The sequence below is a fragment of the Xiphophorus couchianus genome, chromosome 22 (assembly GCF_001444195.1).
Source record: "Xiphophorus couchianus chromosome 22, X_couchianus-1.0, whole genome shotgun sequence".
Taxonomy (NCBI): Eukaryota; Metazoa; Chordata; class Actinopteri; order Cyprinodontiformes; family Poeciliidae; genus Xiphophorus; species Xiphophorus couchianus.
The window spans coordinates 29,070,370-29,089,081 of NC_040249.1; the positions used below are offsets into that span (position 1 = coordinate 29,070,370).

General features: G+C 38.4%; 1 protein-coding gene across 3 annotated transcripts in view; it reads right to left on the reverse strand.

Annotated features, from left to right (window-relative positions):
• Window positions 1-18,712, reverse strand: part of nrg3a (neuregulin 3a) — a 411,389-nt gene that overhangs the window by 49,250 nt on the left and 343,427 nt on the right. The window lies entirely within an intron of this gene.

Genomic DNA, 18,712 nt, shown 5'->3' on the forward strand with positions numbered 1-18,712 from the left:
TTCAGGCCATGAAAACTTGTTGAACAATTTCAGCTTAAAGTAAAAAGAACTTTTTTATGGCAATCTTCACTCAATTCATTCCCAATGTAATTGTGGCTGTAACCTTTGTGTTTGTGTTCAGAGTGGTGTGCATTAAAAATTAAATAATTTAGTGCATGTCTAGACTTATTCCTTTTTTTGTCTTTTAAAAAACTCCTACAATTCTTATGTAAAAAAAATATAATGTAGTGGAAGCAGTGGGGTGTTCATGAATTGTATCAAATATTAATGCTTTTTATGTTTGTTGTGTTTTTTGTCAAAGTGCAGGTATTTTCTTCATGGTCTGAAAACAGGTTATATTTAAATAATAAGGTCAAATCCAAAGCATAAACAATGCTGAAAAATGTGTTTTGTGAAAAAACAACTTAGTCTGACAGAAATGAGTTCCAGTTCAGAGGCATAATCCACTCAGTATTGGCATGAATGTCATATTATTTTTTATGCTTTTTATGATTTATTTGAAACATTTATTTAAAGGTAAAATTAACATAGAAGTTCAATGATATTTGAAATTAAAAGTATGAAACATGTTTGAATTCACTGAGGATTTTCCATACCTCATGCAAGGTCAAAACAAAACATATAGACTGATACTTATAAAAATAAAACAGTCTCGGCATCATCATATCGCCACCATGCTGAGCCACATGTTTCTTTGGAAAACTCACATTGACAAAAAGTGCCATTGTGCAAACATAGAAAATAAAACTAGAGTGAATGATATGCTACTTCTTTAAAGCCAGAACTTTCTCTAAAACTCTGCATTGATCTACTGGGGGAAAAAAAATTTAAATGTTCGATTTCAGTTGTAGAACTTAAAAGAAAATAAACTACATTGATTTCTCTATGATTTTTTTGTTGATGTGTTTTGTTGCTCAATCATTCAGGTGTCTGAACATACTGGCAACATGTTGGTGAAATGACTTATATTGTTGATTTTAACTAATAATATAACAACAAATTCTGTCTCATGGTTAAAGAAAGAAATACAAATTACTATAAAAGCATCTGTTTGGAGGCTTATTGAGAGTTAGAAACCGACAGTTTGGTGACTAACTGTAGCAGCTAACTAATGCTAGCTTGTACATAAACAGAAATTGGAGGCTCGGTTTGAACCTTGTTATTTCTTCTTTTTATATATATTCTCATGTAGAAATTTTGCTTCTATTTTAATTTTTAAATGTAATGTTTGTGGTGTTACAATCATAGGCTAAATCCATCAACTAGCACACAGGCGATAAAGGAGAACACTTAAAATATTAGGGTGGTAAATATCTACATTTGGTAGCTGACATTTTAAGAATTGCACACACCTTCCACTTTCAAAGCCACAACAGAGAAAATAAAACATCAGCTTGTATTGCTTCAAATTATCTCAAGGAAACCAGAGGTTGTTAGTAATCATGTCAAAAGTTGCTCACATATTTGACATTAAATGCCTCATTGCGTTTCTGCTTGCACAGTAAAATAGCTTGTAGGCTTCCAGTGCTAATTGGAACACCTAAAACACGGAGAACCTGATTACTCTCTTGTGTGTAGTGCAATTTCTCTGATGAAAAGGAAGAGGCATTAAACCTTTTACTGCTCTTACAGGCGATTGTATGTTGTGCTTTTATGCTTTGAAGTTATTTGTGACCTTGTGCAGTTAATGTGCAGAATTTCCTTTCATGGGTTCCTCCCTAAATATAAGTGCTTGGCTTCACTTGAAGAAGTTCTAAAAAGGACAGGCAAGGAAACGTTTGCAGTAAGCGGCTGTGACATGTTTTGCACTCGCTGCACTGGAAATATCCCGCTTGCTGACATGGTAGGATATAATCTATGGGAAGAACAGACGTTTGGCTTTAACCACACTGACAGACAGTGACTTTATCTCCTGAGTAGCTCTCTGTAACATGGTGGTGGGTGAGCTGGTCTTTCTAATGCTCAGTCCAATCTGACCTAAATCTTATCAGGCGATGTTAGCCTATGTATAAGTGAATCATTTCTCATGTCAGCAGTGACCCAGAGAGCGCCCTCAGATGCCTGAAAGGATCCACTGAACGTGACAGATATTATCTTCACTCTGAAAAATATGAATAAACCGTCAGCAGTTTCTCTCTGTTAATAAAACAGGGATGGAATACTAAGCCAATGGGCTGCAGCAGGGTTAATGATTGATCTAATTCTGGAACAGCTCTGCAGGCTACTCAAATGGTCTTTGAGGTCACCCTGGTGCCACAGATGACCTTTTGGTGACCCCTGATCTAAAGTATTCTGTTGTAGGTCTAGATGAGTGTTTAGCTTCTCAAGTCTTTGTGTGTTTTCTTCCAGAACTTCACTGACCCTGTCAGATGGTCTTCATGATGCTGTCTGTTGAAAAATGATCCCTAAAAATGAACAACTGGTTTTAATCCATCAAATTCCACATAGGTGGACCATTTTTCCTAATGACTTCTAGAAGCAACTGATAACTTAGGAGTATCAGAGTAAAGACTTGCATCTCTCTAGAACATTCTAGTGAATGCAACTGTGTGGGCGCTGTATGTTTAGCCTCTGTGACCTTAGCTGCTTCTCTACAACCAAAAGAAATAACATGATCTGTTCTTTGAAACTCTGCACTTTTTAGTGCTTTTGGGTGGATCTGAAAGCACTGCCATTGGGTTTGCAAACTCAATTTCCCATGGAGCTCAATGAGTAGAGCCTAGCACTAAAGCTGCCAAGGTTAGGGATTTCATTTTCTGCACAGCTCTGTGGGTGAAGTATATATCAGTGCCGGTCCTGTCGAGATATGAAGCTTTAGCTCCCATTGGGGCCGGCTGTACTCATGATGTATGCACTCTTGCTAGGGTAAACCTCTTTAGATGGAAGGATCCACAAAGTGTCAACTCTTAAATATGGTTGGTGGAAAATGAATCATTGCACAGCCAAGAGATGCTGCTGGGAAATAGCATATCGGAATCAAAAGACATCATGGCGAGATCAGCAAGGGACTTGCTTTAAATAAAAACTACATTTACCTTATCGCACAAAAAGGTTTGTCCAGCACATCATGTAGGGATAAGAAGGTTCAGGGCTTTGCTATTGAAAAAACTCAGATGTATTTATACACCATCATTAATAAAACCTCTAATCATTACCACTAAAAAAATAATAGAGTGCTTTTTCACTATGCCTTCACAAGTTACATGTGTGATTGCTCAAGAACGCAATGAAAGTATCACAATGTCAACAGTCCAAGACAAAATGATGATCCTTCCTTCTAATATTCCTATTTACACACAAAGACTTCAGTCTGAGTGTTTGAGATGATGACTGAAATCAGACTTGAGAACAAGAAATGCTGCTGTTGATCCCAATGTCACAATGTTTCCAAGTGTCAAGAACTGGAGTGAGAAACACCATCATGAAAATTCAGAGCCTGGCAGAGGCAGGAAGTGCAAGATTTAAAATACATCAGGGGATATATGTGATAAGTCAGGAATTCTCAAGGAAGACAATCACCAGAGCTCTGCAGCTAAACGCACTGCAAGGCTAAAGATGAAGAAAATCTCCACTGCAGCAGAAGAGACACAGTGAAATTAAACTGAAGAACGCTGACAGGAGACTGGAGAAATGTCCTTTGGTCAGTAGAGAGGAGACTGCAGCTCTTGGATGAAGATCTCAGGGTATTTGAAAGAGTTTGTGACACCAAGTACTTCAGGAAGGTTCCCATGACCTTCAAATGAACAAGAGGCCCACAGTACCACAGATACTCCAACATGCTTAACAGTGAGCATCAGATACTTTCCCACATGCGACTTCTTCTTCTTCAGATTTATGACGCACATCTCATATCAATGACGTGAAATTCGGATAAAATACGACATGAATGTTCAGATTGCAGGCGCTTTGAAATCAATCAGATCTGTATCTGATTTAGCTCCACATATGGAAGTGGCACAGAGCAGATTTTTTTGGTGGGTGAAAAGATTAGAACTGGGCCATTCAGACTGCGGTGAAAATGGGCCACAGACATCGGATTTGGGTCACACTGCCTGCTGTGAGAATGTAGCCCTAGTGCTAAATTACGTCTCAGTCAGACACTTTACATGTGTCTGACTTGATGCATGTTCATAAGCAAATACAGTAGAAATTTATACCTGGAGATCTCCATCCAAATTTAGTATTTAGGTTGCAGACTCATCATTCCAATTCCAGCTCAATAAATAAAGGAGGGATAAACTCCTCTACCCACATTGAATGCCTCTTCTGCATATGAGGAAGTGAAGAGAATAATAATCTCTTAGTAAATGATATCATAGTCTGAAAAAAGTTATTTTTAACTTTTGGAGACAAATACTTTATCACAGCCTTGAATTAATTCAACTGTCATTGTTGAAAATTAACTATGAAAGTAAAACTCTGAACCTTCACATTTCCTCTGGTGTGTTTTGCTTCAATAAATAAATGACTAAATATTAAGAATTAATTTGGTTCTTCTAATTAATCAAGGAAGATGGAGGCCAGAGTCGGACCTCCACACACACACACACACACGTGCACGCACACCCCCACGCACACACACACACACACACAGAGGGAGAGAGAAAGATGGGCGTTGAAAAGCTGCTGGTTTTCCAGACAAAAACAAGGATGCAGCAAACACAGTTATTCTCCCTCTGCTAAAGGCCATGGTCGTGTTTGGAGCTGCTTGCAATGTTGAAATACAAAAAAGTCCACCTGATTTTTATTAACAACACTGAAAGAGAAAGTGAGCTAAGGATAGAGGTCATCATCTTTTTACTGGAGAAGATACAGTTAGGCTCATTTAGAGTTATTAAGCTCTGCTACTAACCTGTTTTAGCTCCTTCTGTCAGAAAATAAAATGGTTTACTGTGCAGATGGACACGGAGGAGTGACGTTATTATTTTCACGTGTGGAGAGCAGGCAGTTTGTTACATGCTTTCATCAATTAGCGCCCGCCAGTCTTTAGAGAAAGAATAAAGAGACCTAGACAGATGGTGGATCTGAAGGAACGGTGGCAACACCGAATAGCAACGGCACGTTGTCCGCTGTTCGGTCTTCTTTTGCTCACTTTAGCTTGTTTGCAACGCTGCTTAGCATTTAAGCAATTTTAATTTCACCAGTGTTTTAACAATCTGGTCTTTAGAGACAGAAGTTCATTCCACTGTTGATTGTGCTGCTCTTCAGTCTGCTGTTCTACCTCTGGTCACTGCCAAACTTTAGGACAGACAGACAGGAAGCATGCTGCGGCACGCACCCAGCTGACAGATCCATGGCTCTGTGATGGGAGCTCAAATGTGAGTTCAAACATCCCAAACTCTTTGCAGTCAGAGTTGCCGGTCTCAACGCTGAATCTGAATGTCATCTTTCACTGACCTGTTTCATTATTTCATCATCTTTTCTCGGTCTTCTTTCACTCTTTGCTTTGTTTTTGCTGACAACCGTTGCTGTGGCAACAAGGTATCTTGCAAAATAAAAAGTGTTTCATCTGCACTGTCTGTTCCGCATCCATAAATCAGAGAAGACAAGACAACAAGATGGAGGAGAATGCTGTTTTTGTGGCTCATTTTACTTGTTCAGACTCAGAATGAGGACTAAAACAAACCGTGGAGGCATTTTCATGGAGCAGAGATACGATACTGCAGCAGACATGACCAACACTACCTTACTATGTAGATTATTCTCAGAACTCCCTTTAACAAGCATAAAACCAGTGGTGGGCACCGCTAACTGAAAAGTTAGCAGTAACCCTAACCCTAACCCTAAAGCACTCAGCATTTAGTGTTGAGCTAACGCTAAATGCTTTAAAATATAAATGTCTAACTAGCTGAAGGATTCTTAAAAGTCAATAACCAAAACTTCAACACAGATTTCGAATTTTATTCAACCGAAAGCTTACAAATCATAAAAATAAACTTAGGAGAAGCTAAGTGCGCTAAGCATTTTCAAATTTAGCAAAACATCTAAAGCACTAAACAGAAACCTAGCCATGCTATTAGCGCATTAGAGAAAGTGTGTCCACAACTCCATACAGTCCAGATCCAACCTGCCAATCTGAACAGACACATAAATAGAATTTCAAAATGAAGCAAGGCAAGACCATGTTTTGAGACATAGAAAAGATTTTCACAAAACAAACTAATTGCAAAAATCTAAAATAAAATATGGATATAATTTATAATACCAAAACAAAAGATAGAGTAGAAATAATATAGTATGGATAGGGTACCAAAAAATATCAATGTCACTTTGAATATGTGAACATAAATTGTGATGCAAGGCTGTGTGCGGATTGTGTTGATTTGAAAACTCCCAGATTCCATTTAAATGCTGTGATGTATCTTTTTAATAACATTAGATAAATTTATCAAAGAGAATAAATTTGCTGCTTTTACTAACAACTGATGAACAACCAGACAAGGGCTCCAATCACATAAAGCTGCACTTTCCTTTTGTTTGGATTTACTTTGCAAAGGTAGTTTTTCCTTTTAAAATAAAGTAACTTTGTGTTTTGTTGCTTTGCAAGGTCGATCTTAACATCAGAGATATTCCTTGAAGCCTTAAAAGTGAATCGGCCAGAAATATATTCTTCAGTTTAACTATTTATGAAAGCCGAGGGAAATTTATTGAACTTTTGGAGCAAGAAAACAAACAGGAAATGTTAGAAAGTTGATAGTTTGTTCAAAGTTTAGAACATGTATGTCTGAAAGGAGTGTCCATTATCTAAATGTCATAACTGCTCCAGTCTGTTGGGGTTACTGAACATCATCTGTGGTGAGTCACTGGGTCAAAACCTACAGGAAACCAGTCATGTAGCTGAGAGCAGACATTGCCTCAAAAACATTGGTTCTTAAAGGCATTCCATTCATCTGTATCCTTTTATCTTTACTATTGCCGTATCATTATTTATGAGGTTTTTAGAACTGATTTATTCTTTAATGTGTAAACTCTTCCTCACTTTTAGCTTAAGCTGCTATAACTTTTTTAAAATTTCAGATCAGATTTGAGCATTTCTCAAAAGTGTCAACTTTTTAGCATTTGGCTTCAGGCCATGGGTGGTTTATTATTCAAAAAGCATTACAATATACTAAAGCTGCAAGGTCTAGTGATGCTACTGAGCTTCAACAAATTATTAGGCCCGAGCAGCAAAGCGCTGCGAAGGCCTATTGTATCTGTAGTGTTTATTATTATTATTATTATTATTATTATTATTATTCTGCCACCCCAAAGAGGCGCCTTTTTGGGGGCTTTATCATATTCAAAAACTCACCAAACTTGGCGGTCGCGACTAGAAAAATTCAAAATTTTGAATTTTAAGGTTGTCGCAAAAATCGCAAAGAAAATTGCTCAACGCTGGCAACTAGCAATTTTCTGTTGACACAATGGTATGAACGTACTTCATCGTAGAGACATGAAATTTGGTACACTTGTAGAGCTCACCAAAAGACTCAGAACTTACATTTAATGTTATAAGCCAACTATCACAGGAAGTCGGCCATTTTGTATTGAAAGTCCATTTTTTACCTCGATTTTGACGTTTACAGCCTTCGTATTTGATCGAACTCCTCCTAGGGATTTTGATTGATCGGCTTCAAACTTGGTCAGTCTGATCATAAGGCATGTCTGATTTAAAGTTATCAAATTGGTGAGTTTTGGAGCATGTTGAAGGGGGGTTAGCAGGGGTCAAAGTTCACCTACTCGCCATGAAACACGAAACTCTTATATTTCCTATACAAAAACACAGAGAGGGACCAAACTTTTATTGATTGATCGTCATCGGGTGTCCTAAAATACCCTGTGGTGAAATTATTTTTTTAAGTAGGCCACGCCCCCTGAGAACAGGAAGTGTCATGTTTTACTGTGAACGGTCGCTATCTTAGCCCTTTGACCTAATCAACATGAAACTGTGTCCAGAGACAGAAGACATGTTGGTGTGTTGAGTATTCCAACCCCGACCGGCTGCGATGAAGCAGGTGGGCGTGGCGGCGTTGCGAACGCCGTCGAATTTCGTTTGGCTCTGAATTCCACAATTTCGGGCCCAGCTGCTCCAAACTCACTAGGATGGATCCTTATCCACCCACCGACAGGAATTCATAACAAAATTTGGTGGGCGTGGCCTAATTTCTCTATTTCGACCCCTAGAGTATTTTAGATGAACAGCCCCAGGCCATGCTTTATCCTAGAATTACGAAACTTGGTACATATGTGTATCTTGTCAGGACGTACAAAAAAGTCTATTAGAGCCATGGTCGAAACCCAACAGGAAGTCGGCCATTTTGTATTGAAGGTCCATTTTGGACCTCGATTTTGACGTTTACAGCCTTTGCATTTGATCGAACTCCTCCTAGGGATTTCGATTGATCGGCTTCAAACTCGGTCAGTCTGATCATAAGGCATGTCTGATTTAAAGTTATCAAATTGGTGACTGTATGAGCTTGCTGAAAGGGGGTTACCAGGGGTCAAAGTTCACCTACTCGCCATGAAACACGAAACTCTTATATATCCTGCACAGAAACTCACAGAGACACCAAACGATCAGTGATTGATCATCAATAGGTGTCCTAAAATACCCTGTGGTGAAATTATGACATCGCTTAGGCCACGCCCCCTGAGAACAGGAAGTGTCATGTTTTACTGTGAACGGTCGCTATCTTAGCCCTTTGACCTAATCAACATGAAACTGTGTCCAGAGACAGAAGACATGTTGGTGTGTTGTGGATTCCAACCCCGACCGGCTGCGATGAAGCAAGTGGGCGTGGCGGCGTTGCGAACGCCGTCGAATTTCGTTTGGCTCTGAATTCCACAGTTTCAGGGTGAGCTGCTCCAAACTCACTAGGATGGATCCTTATCCACCCGCCAACAGGAATCCATAGCGATATTTGGTGGGCGTGGCCTAATTTCTCTATACTGCCCCCTAGAATATTTTAAAAAATCAGCCCCAAGCCATGCTTTAACTTAGAATTACGAAACTTGGTACACATGTGTATCTTGTCAGGACGTACAAAAAAGTCTCTTGGAGCCATGCTCTAAACCCAACAGGAAGTCGGCCATTTTGTATTGAAGGTCCATTTTGGGCCCTGTTGTGGCCGTTTACAGCCTTTGCATTTGATCGAACTCCTCCTAGGGATTTCGATTGATCGGCTTCAAACTCGGTCAGTCTGATCATAAGGCATGTCTGATTCAAAGTTATCAATATGGTGAGTCTTGACCATGTTGAAGCAGGGTTAGCAGGGCTCAAAGTTCCCCTGTGATCGACTGTGTAATACAAAGGGGATCCTTTGTCCTGTGTAGGGCAATGCTGCCCTCTGGTGTCGAATTACTGAAATAATGAAACTATTTCAGTAATTTCAGTAATTCGACACCAGAGGGCAGCATTGCCCTACGGAATGATAGAGTTCAATTTTGTGAGGAAGAGGAAAAAATTAAAAATTTGTAATTCTAACACAAAAACTGGCATCCTGGTGGGATGCCAGTCGATCATATGTCATCATATTATGATGTCATCTAAGCCCCGCCCCCTCAGAAAAGGAAGTGCTATTTTTTTAACTTGTAAAGTTCCATTTATGGCTCTCTTGACCTAATCAAGGTGATTCTGTGTTGGATGACAGATAGGAAGTTGGTCTCACTTGTTTTAAAGTGCCAAGAGTTTTCAATGGCGGCAACGCCGTTGGCATACGTTTGCCTCTAGATTCCACATGTTTTGACCGAGCTGCACCAAACTTGGCATGAGTGATTCTGGTGGGATTCCTGACGATCCTACGTCATCATATTATGACGTCATCTAAGCCCCGCCCCCTCGGAACAGGAAGTGCCATTTTTTTCCTTGGAAAGCTCTGTTTATGGCTCTCTTGACCTAATCAAGATGATTCGGATGATAAACTCTGTCAATGCTCGCTGCTGGCTGAACCGTGTGGGCGTGGCCAAATGGCGAATATCAGTCCCTCGCCATATACATACGTTTGGCTCTAAATCACACATGGATCATCCGATTGATGCCAAACTGGATATGTATGACCTTTGTTCACCTCTAAAGAGCCCAACGAGTTTGAAATGTAATTTGGCTCCACTGCGCCCCCTAAGTTAATACATCGGCCGTGTCTCCTCGACGCATCGACCAATCTGCACCAGATTTTTCGACAGTCGTCGGGGAGCGCCGCGGAACGCATTCACGCGTGTCGCCCGGTGGACGGGAGTGGAAAATGCGCGACAGCTTCTGCGGCGGCCAGCGGGCGGCGGTGCTGGAAACTACGGCAGAGCTTCCGCGGTGGGGAGCTGGCTGCGGCTCTGGAAATCGCGCGAGAGCTTCTGCGGTGGCCGGAACCCCCGCGGTGGCCAATAGGCCGGAGCGGCGCTTGCTGCGAGGGCCGCCCGAGGCTGCTTGCAGCTTTAATTGATCTTTATTCCTTTCTTTTCTTTTCATTTGTCATGTTGTTAGCTTATATGGATTCATATTCCTGAAGCTTTTTCCACGTTTTGTCTCGTTATGACCACAAACTTTCTCGTATTTTTTGCACCATTGGTTTTTATTCAACTGTAATTCTAAAGTTGAGAGGCTAAAGACATATTGAGGGCTGAAGCCTTTACACATGGAGTAGAACACTGAAACATTATTTTACTGGGATTTTATGCAACAGACCAACTCTGACCTGAACCTTCAGAGTCACATAAAGACAGTTACAAAGTCAGCCTTCTATCACCTGAAGAACATTTTCAGGGCTAATAACTCAACAAGATCTAGAGAAACTCATCCCTGTGTTCATCTTTAGTTGCATTGATTACTGCAGCAGCGTCTTCACAGGTCTGACTAACAAATCAATCCTCCAGCTGCAGCTGATCCAGAACGCTGCAGCTGGAGTTCTGATTAAAACCAGGAAGAACCAAAAACAGAACCAGAACCAGCAGCATTTGATTTTTATGCTCCTCTAATCTGGAACAAACTTCCAGAAAACTGAAAATCAGCTGAAACACTGACTTCCTTTAAATCAAGTAAAACACCCACCTGGTTAGAGTTGCCTTTGATTCATAATAACTAGAATATTGATCAATATATTTGATGTGGATCTGATTGATGATTTCCATGATGGCATTTGACTAAATGTAATGTTTATAACTTGTTTCATAATTGGTGACTGTATGATGTTTTTATGATGAAGAGCACTTTGAAATGACTTGTTGCTGAAATGTGATACAGATAAACTTCACTTCAGTAACATTATTGTATTGGAAACTTTTTAATTAATTTGAATAATAAACTGAACTTAACTCAGTTTGATAACTGGGATGAATTGGATTGAATGTGTGACTGAATGTAGATGATGACTTTTCTTTGTGAAGGGCCTCAAGACGTCATTTGCTGTGAATTGGTGCTACATATATATGCTATAAATAAATAAACTGAATTGAATTGATTGAAGACGGTGATAAGAAGAGGATCCAGCAGACATGGAGCCAAAAGGTTTACAATGTAAACCCTGAGCAGAGATGTACATAGCTTGGTAATATCAAGTTTTCTATTTTCTTAAGTCTAATTCATTTGTTTCCATTTAATACAGAAACAATTTAAACTAATAAGGAAATCAGAGTCATTACTATGCAGCTTTACATAATGTGATGTTTCTAGGAATTATTTTAAAGTTTTAGTTTTATTTTCAACAAAAAAGAAAATCTTTTCATCATTTCTTGTAAAGTGTGGAAATAAAATTATGCTAGGCTCTTCTTTCTTCATAAAAATGAGAATTTTAGTGCATCTCAACTTTGGAAGCAGTTCAGCTGGCGTCTCAGTCTCAGTAGATTCTGTAAACTGCTTTCCAATCTATGCGTTTGATGCTAGTCCTTCTGTTTTCAGCTCATGCAGTGGCTGAGAAAAAAAATCATTATCCTCCTTATCATTTCCCTCTGGGGACCGATCAGCTGGCAGTGCCGGCTTATTATCAGCCTGATCAGCAGCTCACTTTGGCAGGGATACACCCTTTACCTGCTTCTCATTAGACTTAGTTTGTCCTTTCTATTATGGTAACTATTCAGAGTTTCTGCTGGCTCAGTTGTTGAGGCAGGCTGTGGTTTTTGTAATGTAGAAGTGGAACAGCGCTGTAAAGACACTTCATGTGATTTTCTGGGTTTTAAAGCCGGAAACAATCAGAGTTTGATTCCACTTCTGCTTAATCTGTCACAATTTTACTTTATTTTGTAACATTTTATGCCCAGTAGTCGACTTTCTTAGTTATCTAACTCTAAAATTATCATTAGTATTCTATGCATCAAAAAAATCTTCATGACAGAAAACCCAGAACTGCTTCCTTTGACCTTTAAGAAACAAATATTTCATTTCTACATCATAGTGACAAAATAGTACTTTTAGTCTATCACATAAAACTTCAGTAAAATACAATGAAGTTTGTATTTGTAATGTGGCAAAATGTACCAACACTTTTGCATGGCACAGCAGTAATACAACACAGAAAAGCTAACAAAATAAACACAACCAGGCATTATATTAATACTCACATCATAAAATATTTTAATATTGCTGATTTCAAAGGCTTTAGCCAAAATGTAAAACGGATTCTGAAACAGCCTGTCTAAAACGATACAAGGTCAAGAACTGAACCACGGTTGCCTTTGGAGACGACGCTGAATGAGAGGAGCTGTGTGGATGATGAGTCGCTGGCAAGCTTTCCAACCATAAATGAGTGAGAGAGGAGGAGGAAACTGGAATGAGTAACGTTTCCCATGAGGACAAGGAGGAGGAGGAGGCAGGACATGTCAAAAGAGACTTTGGGTAGTTTTGGTAAGTGATACAGAGAGTTTTAGTGCTGAGGGCACAGAGGAGTGACATGGAGAGAGGACGTAGAGGAGGAGAGTGAGGAAGAAGAGTGGGATGAAGAGAGACAGAGGTTACCAGATGAGTCAGGAGGGCAGGATACATGTCATCCGCTTAACTCTCTGGAAGTTCATGGTTGTCATCCCACGAGCTTCAGTCTGTCTATCCTGTCCTTCAGTTTGTATTGTATGACTCTCTCCATCGCTCCCAAAAACAGGAAAACAAAAACTGAATTGTCAGTAAAACAATCCAACTATAAGGATAATGTTTAGACTTTGTTACTTTTTCATTCATGAAGAAAGTGATCTCTAGCATGTTGATTGTGGTAGAAGGAAAGTTTTACATACTTTGAAACTTTATTCTTACAGTAAAATTCTACTACATATCTTAGTAAATGTTCTGGACACTTAAGGTTTACAGTACTGTCTACCTCATGATGAAGGGTCTAAATGTGAGGTTCCTTCACTGCTGGCTCAGCTAGCAGCCCTGGGTAAACACAGTTAGCCTTAGCATGTGACCAACATGGTGAATGTTTTTATTCTGTGATGACCAATCAGGTACACAGAATAGGTTAACTAAAACCTTCACCTCATGATGAACCGTAGAAACTTTCTGCAATTTCAAATCAGCCAGAGAACAAACACCACATATAACGGTAACCTTAAAGCAACACAGAAAACCTCTTCAACACCCAGTGAGACCCTCCATGTTCTGGCTGGTTTTTATTGCCGTCCTGGTCTGGTTTGAACACTGAACACAATTCACTGGAAATAAAACCTTGAACCACACTTGTTAAATCTGCTTTCCATTGACCCAGAATATATGAAGATATTATAACAGCTCCCTATTAGTGATACGATAACAGAATTTTAAGGTGTTTATTCATGTGTTCTCTTTAAGTCAACCCGCATTATCTGTGTAGAAAAATGAGCAGAACTTTCAGCACAGGAAACACGCCCGCCTGGGTTTTCTCCCACAGACTCTTGTCTCCTGCAGACTAATGGAACTTATAATGGAGCATTTCTACATCTGTGTTCATTAATTATCACATAAAGTAGAAGCAGATTGTTAAAGAACCTGGGGATATCTGGAGTTACTTTCAGTTCTCGAGAACAAGTGTTTCTTTTATTGCAGTTCAGCTTAAAAACACCACATGACCTGCGCACTGATCCCTGATTAATTTATCTTTTCTCTGTGCTTTAATGACCACAAGAGAAATATCTGGGAAAAGAAAAAAGCCAAGGATTATGTCTTCATATACCCAGAGATTCATCTTTAATAAGGATGAACTGAGGGGGAGGCAAGCGTATAGAATAATGAGCTTGTTTGTACAAAAAAGGAAAAGAAGAAAGTAAAACATGAAAATATCATAAAAATATGTGGACGTTAACAAGAATACAGTTGCAAAAAATAGTATGGTGGTTATTATTTGCAGCAAGTTAATATGTGGGGGGAAATCGTTATTTTAACAAATTTAACCTCCATGTTCTGTGGCCAATTAGGCAGAAAAGTACATTTCAGCAGTTGGGTTTGTGCTCAGTACCTGGAGTCACACCATCCATCTATGTATGTACGTAAATGTAATAATGAAACATTCTAACATTAGTTTATATCTACAGATGAACTAGACAGACACAGGACCAGCACACCGACCGGGGAGGCTCAGTTTTCTTCTGCTTTGATATCAGCTGTTTTCTGCTTTCAACATTAAATAACCTGGAAGAGAAACAGACTAATATTCTTGGACTTCATGTTTCTAAGAAAATTCTTCCTCAGTCTACGGTCAGTTATGGCTATTTTGTAAAATGCTGGCTGTGTAAACATGGCAATAACTACAATATTCACCTGAGTGGCAAGTTGGATTTTCTTTTTACATTTGTCCCTATTTACATTTTACATGTTTAGATTATTTCAACCTAAACTCAACTGAGGTTAGAAAAAAGATTTGAACTGTGAACCATGCCTTGTATTAAATTTAATTTCTGTTCTAAATCACAAGTGTTTTTTATTATTATTATTATTTTGCAAGGACACAAATATTCCTACATGTGAATGCAGTCGTCTGTCAGCAGTTTGTCACCAAACAGTTTCTAGCTCTGTGAAATCTCAGACCAGATAACTACGCAGATCTGGACAATATGTAGATGTTTAATATTTGGTTAAATTGAATTCATTTCCTTTCTGCTTCTATAGCTTTGACACTTTTAAGTTTGGTAAATAAACGTAAATAAAGTGTGTCGCGAGCCATTATTGTCTATATTTAGATAGTTTTACTGTTATTTTAATTAGGATGTTTACATTGGGTCAGACATTATTAGTCAGATCACTCGTGATGAATCGATTACTGAAATAATTGTCAGCTCATTTAATAATCGATGAATCATTACAGACTCAAAAAATGACTGATAGAACCACATAAACTGCACAGGAAATAAACATTTTGCATTTAAGATAAAAACCACTTCTCAATAAAATGTTCTACCAAACCTTCAGTGGTAATGGTTAAGCTTCACATGGTTCAAATTTTCTAAAGCAAATCTCTAAAGAAGTATTTTTTGTGATAAAGTTATTAATTGGTTAAGAAATAATCACTGTAAACCTTACTGATGTGTGTCTCAGTGTTCAGGTTTAAGGTTTATTTTTGCTGCATCTATTGCTACCAATAATCAAATGTTCCCTAAAGGAAATAAAAGGTTTATTTTCTTATTTAACAAAGGAAATGAATTATTTGTTTGTTTGTATTTGTATGTATTTATGTGTTTCTCATATTGTTTCAAATATGTTCAAGTGGTTAAATGAAAATCCTTCAGACTTGTTTTCATCCAAATATTGTCAGAATAATCAATTAATGGTCAAAATAGAATAATTGATTACTAAAATAATCATTTGTTTAGTAATGTTTTTTCACTCCTTTGGTTTTTTTGTTAGTTATTTCTGTGTTCCACTCTCAGTCTGTTGTTTTTGTGTTTTGGTTCTCCTCCCTCTGTGTTTTATCGTCTCCTTCCCTCAGCTCGGCTGTTCAGCGTTCCCCTGACTACTCATCTAGTTTCCAAGTCACTAATCCCAATTCCTGAGTATTTAAGCTCCCTGGTTTCTTTGTTTCACTGCTGGTTCTTTTCTTCACGCTCACCCTGGTTTTATGACCTGGCTTCCTCATAGCCACACTTTAAGTCTCTCACTGTAATGAAAGTCATATTTCTTCATAGCTTATTGTGTAAATGGATTTAGCAAATTCTGAAGAAAAGAAAGTGTTCAAAACACAAACTACTCTTTAAAGAGATAATTGTCAATGTTTGCAAAGAAAAACAGAATTATAATTTATTCTTTTTTTCTTCTTCAATGGACAAGTTTGTACATTAACATCAAAATAATTCTGAATCACAGGGGGAAACGAACAGAGTGATTCTTTTCCTGACAGAAAAAAATGCCCATTACTTAGTGAACTGACAGAAATGTCGGTTTTAATGCTCTTTTTAATAGAGCATTAAAAAGCCATTTTGATGAGGTAATTTCCAGTTTCTCTTTTGCTCATGTCCAACTTCTCCATCACAGAGGTCTGCAGGCCATTAACAATATTTCTACCTCCATTCATGGCACTTAGTCTCAGTAGGTTAGCATTTTGTGGCCTGCAGGAGGGCAGCTGGTAGCTGCATCTACACATCCACCTTCTGCTTAACTCCACCCGCCTGCCTTAACAGTAACAAAATTAATTAACAGTAACTCATTAATTATGAGTGTAAGGTTACTACAGCTGGTTAAAATTCTCTGTGTGATGGAGCGGGTCCAAACTTCTTGCCACCTGCTTCAAATTGTCAAGTTGCAAGTACAAGCGGCCCACAAAAATGATACTTTCTTTAAAACTAAAACTACAAAATTTTATTTTATTTTTAATCTGCTTTACAACTTAAGCAAGTAATATTTTATTTTATTAATCTTTGTTATCTCCAAAATGAATGTTTTTATTTTCTATATTTGGCATATCTTTATCCTCTAATCTATTCTACACATTCACTTATTGGTGTATGCGTGAATGTGTATTCTCTGTATGTCCATTTCCCATGAAATTTAAATGCAGCAAAAACAAGATCAATAAAAGACAAAAACTTTGTGTTATATATAAAAATTTCTTCTTCAAGAATATTTAGGTTTGTGTCCATCTCCATTAATGGACTTTAACTGCTGTTCTGGACCAAACAAAACAATCATTTAGAGACCCACAAGTAGTCTGAAGGCAGCTCTCAAGACACTCATGCCAAAGAAGAGATAAATACATGTACAGCCTGTCCTCATGCTTTGGATGTAACCCACTGATGCATTATTGGACTGTAAAATGAGTCTTTTGGTTGTGAAAATTTCCCGTGATTTGTGAGGCTGTCCAAGATGGCGTCGTGGTTTAGGTTCACATGTCTGAGCCTACCTGACCTGTCCTCTTCTGATTGGATGAAGGAGAAAACAGCAAGACAATTTCAAGTATTTCTACGAAATGCCAACTCAATTTCCTTGCTTGGTTTAATCATGTTTGATGATGTGATTACAAAAGTGATTGAAACAGAGTGGAATATAAGCCATGTGCAGAAAGGAGCCAACTGTGTGCAACATATCATTTATCCTTCACCTCCAGCAGCTGCAGCCTGCAGGAATAGCAGCTATTGTGAACCTGTTGAATGACATGTTGGTGATTTCTGAATGCAGATGAACAAGAGTTCACTGGTGTTCCAATTGGGGGGGACATATTGGGACACAGGTGGTCAATGAAGCACACCTGCAGCTAATTAACCTATGCCTACATGTGAGGAGTTCAATGGTAGCTGGCAGGTAAGAGGTATTTGTAGCAAACTGTTAACGCCCTGTGCTGCTGCAGCTGAGAGGCTTAATCACTGTCAACTTTGATAGCTTCCTTTAGAGTAGACAACCGGTGAGCTTCATGAATCTTGTCTGCACAATATTTGAGAACATAATGGGAAACCTATTTTTAATTCAGAGGTAAATCTACAGAATTACTATCCTGGGCATTGCCTTCCTACACAGTTCAACACCATTCTCATCGTCTGTCAGTGCTCCATCTGAGATTTCGCCCATTGAGCTCAATTTCTCTGGTAGAATTTTATCCTGGCTAATCAGCAAACAGAAGTAGTTGTGAATGATGTAAATTTTTTGCACTGTTTTAGTATTGTAGTCTGCCTGTAGTTTTAGCAATGGCAACGGAGGAAGTGAACAAAGCCTTCAGTTTGTGTTGGCCATGCATCCAACGGGAAGCAGAAATACCTGGGCTCAATCCTACATGACCCGGCTGGGTCTGCAAAGCAGCTGATCCATGGTATTGCCAGGCTGGTTTCCAATGTATGTATTGATCCATATTAAATTTGGTGTTTGAACTAGTTAAATAAGCAGTTATGAACATATTTAGAGGAGGTCTTAAATTTAAAGAAATTCTCTATTTCTGGAAACTTGAAATACCAGGAATCCACTGTAGTTTTCACACAGAAACAGGTTGTTTTTTGCATAGCTTTGATCATTTAAAGCCTTCTTTAATATTTCCTCAGGTAATCTTTTTCTAATATAAGATTTGATTATTTTGTTGATCCATAACATCGGACACTGTAGGAAAAAAATAAAATAAAAAATCGGAGAAGTAGAAGAAATCTGTAAAAGAGCTAATATTTTTTCTTCCCAGCAGTTATGCTTAAAAACAGCCAAAAATAGAAATTTTATTGCTTGTGGTTTTAATAAAGGACAATTTACACTGATGCTCAAAGTGTAAGCATCAGTGGCTGGAGTTATAGTTTAGAAGGCCTTCCTAATTAAATTCAGTCATGCTATCATTATGTATTTGTTGGCTGCAACAGCAAACCTTTGGAATTATACTAAATG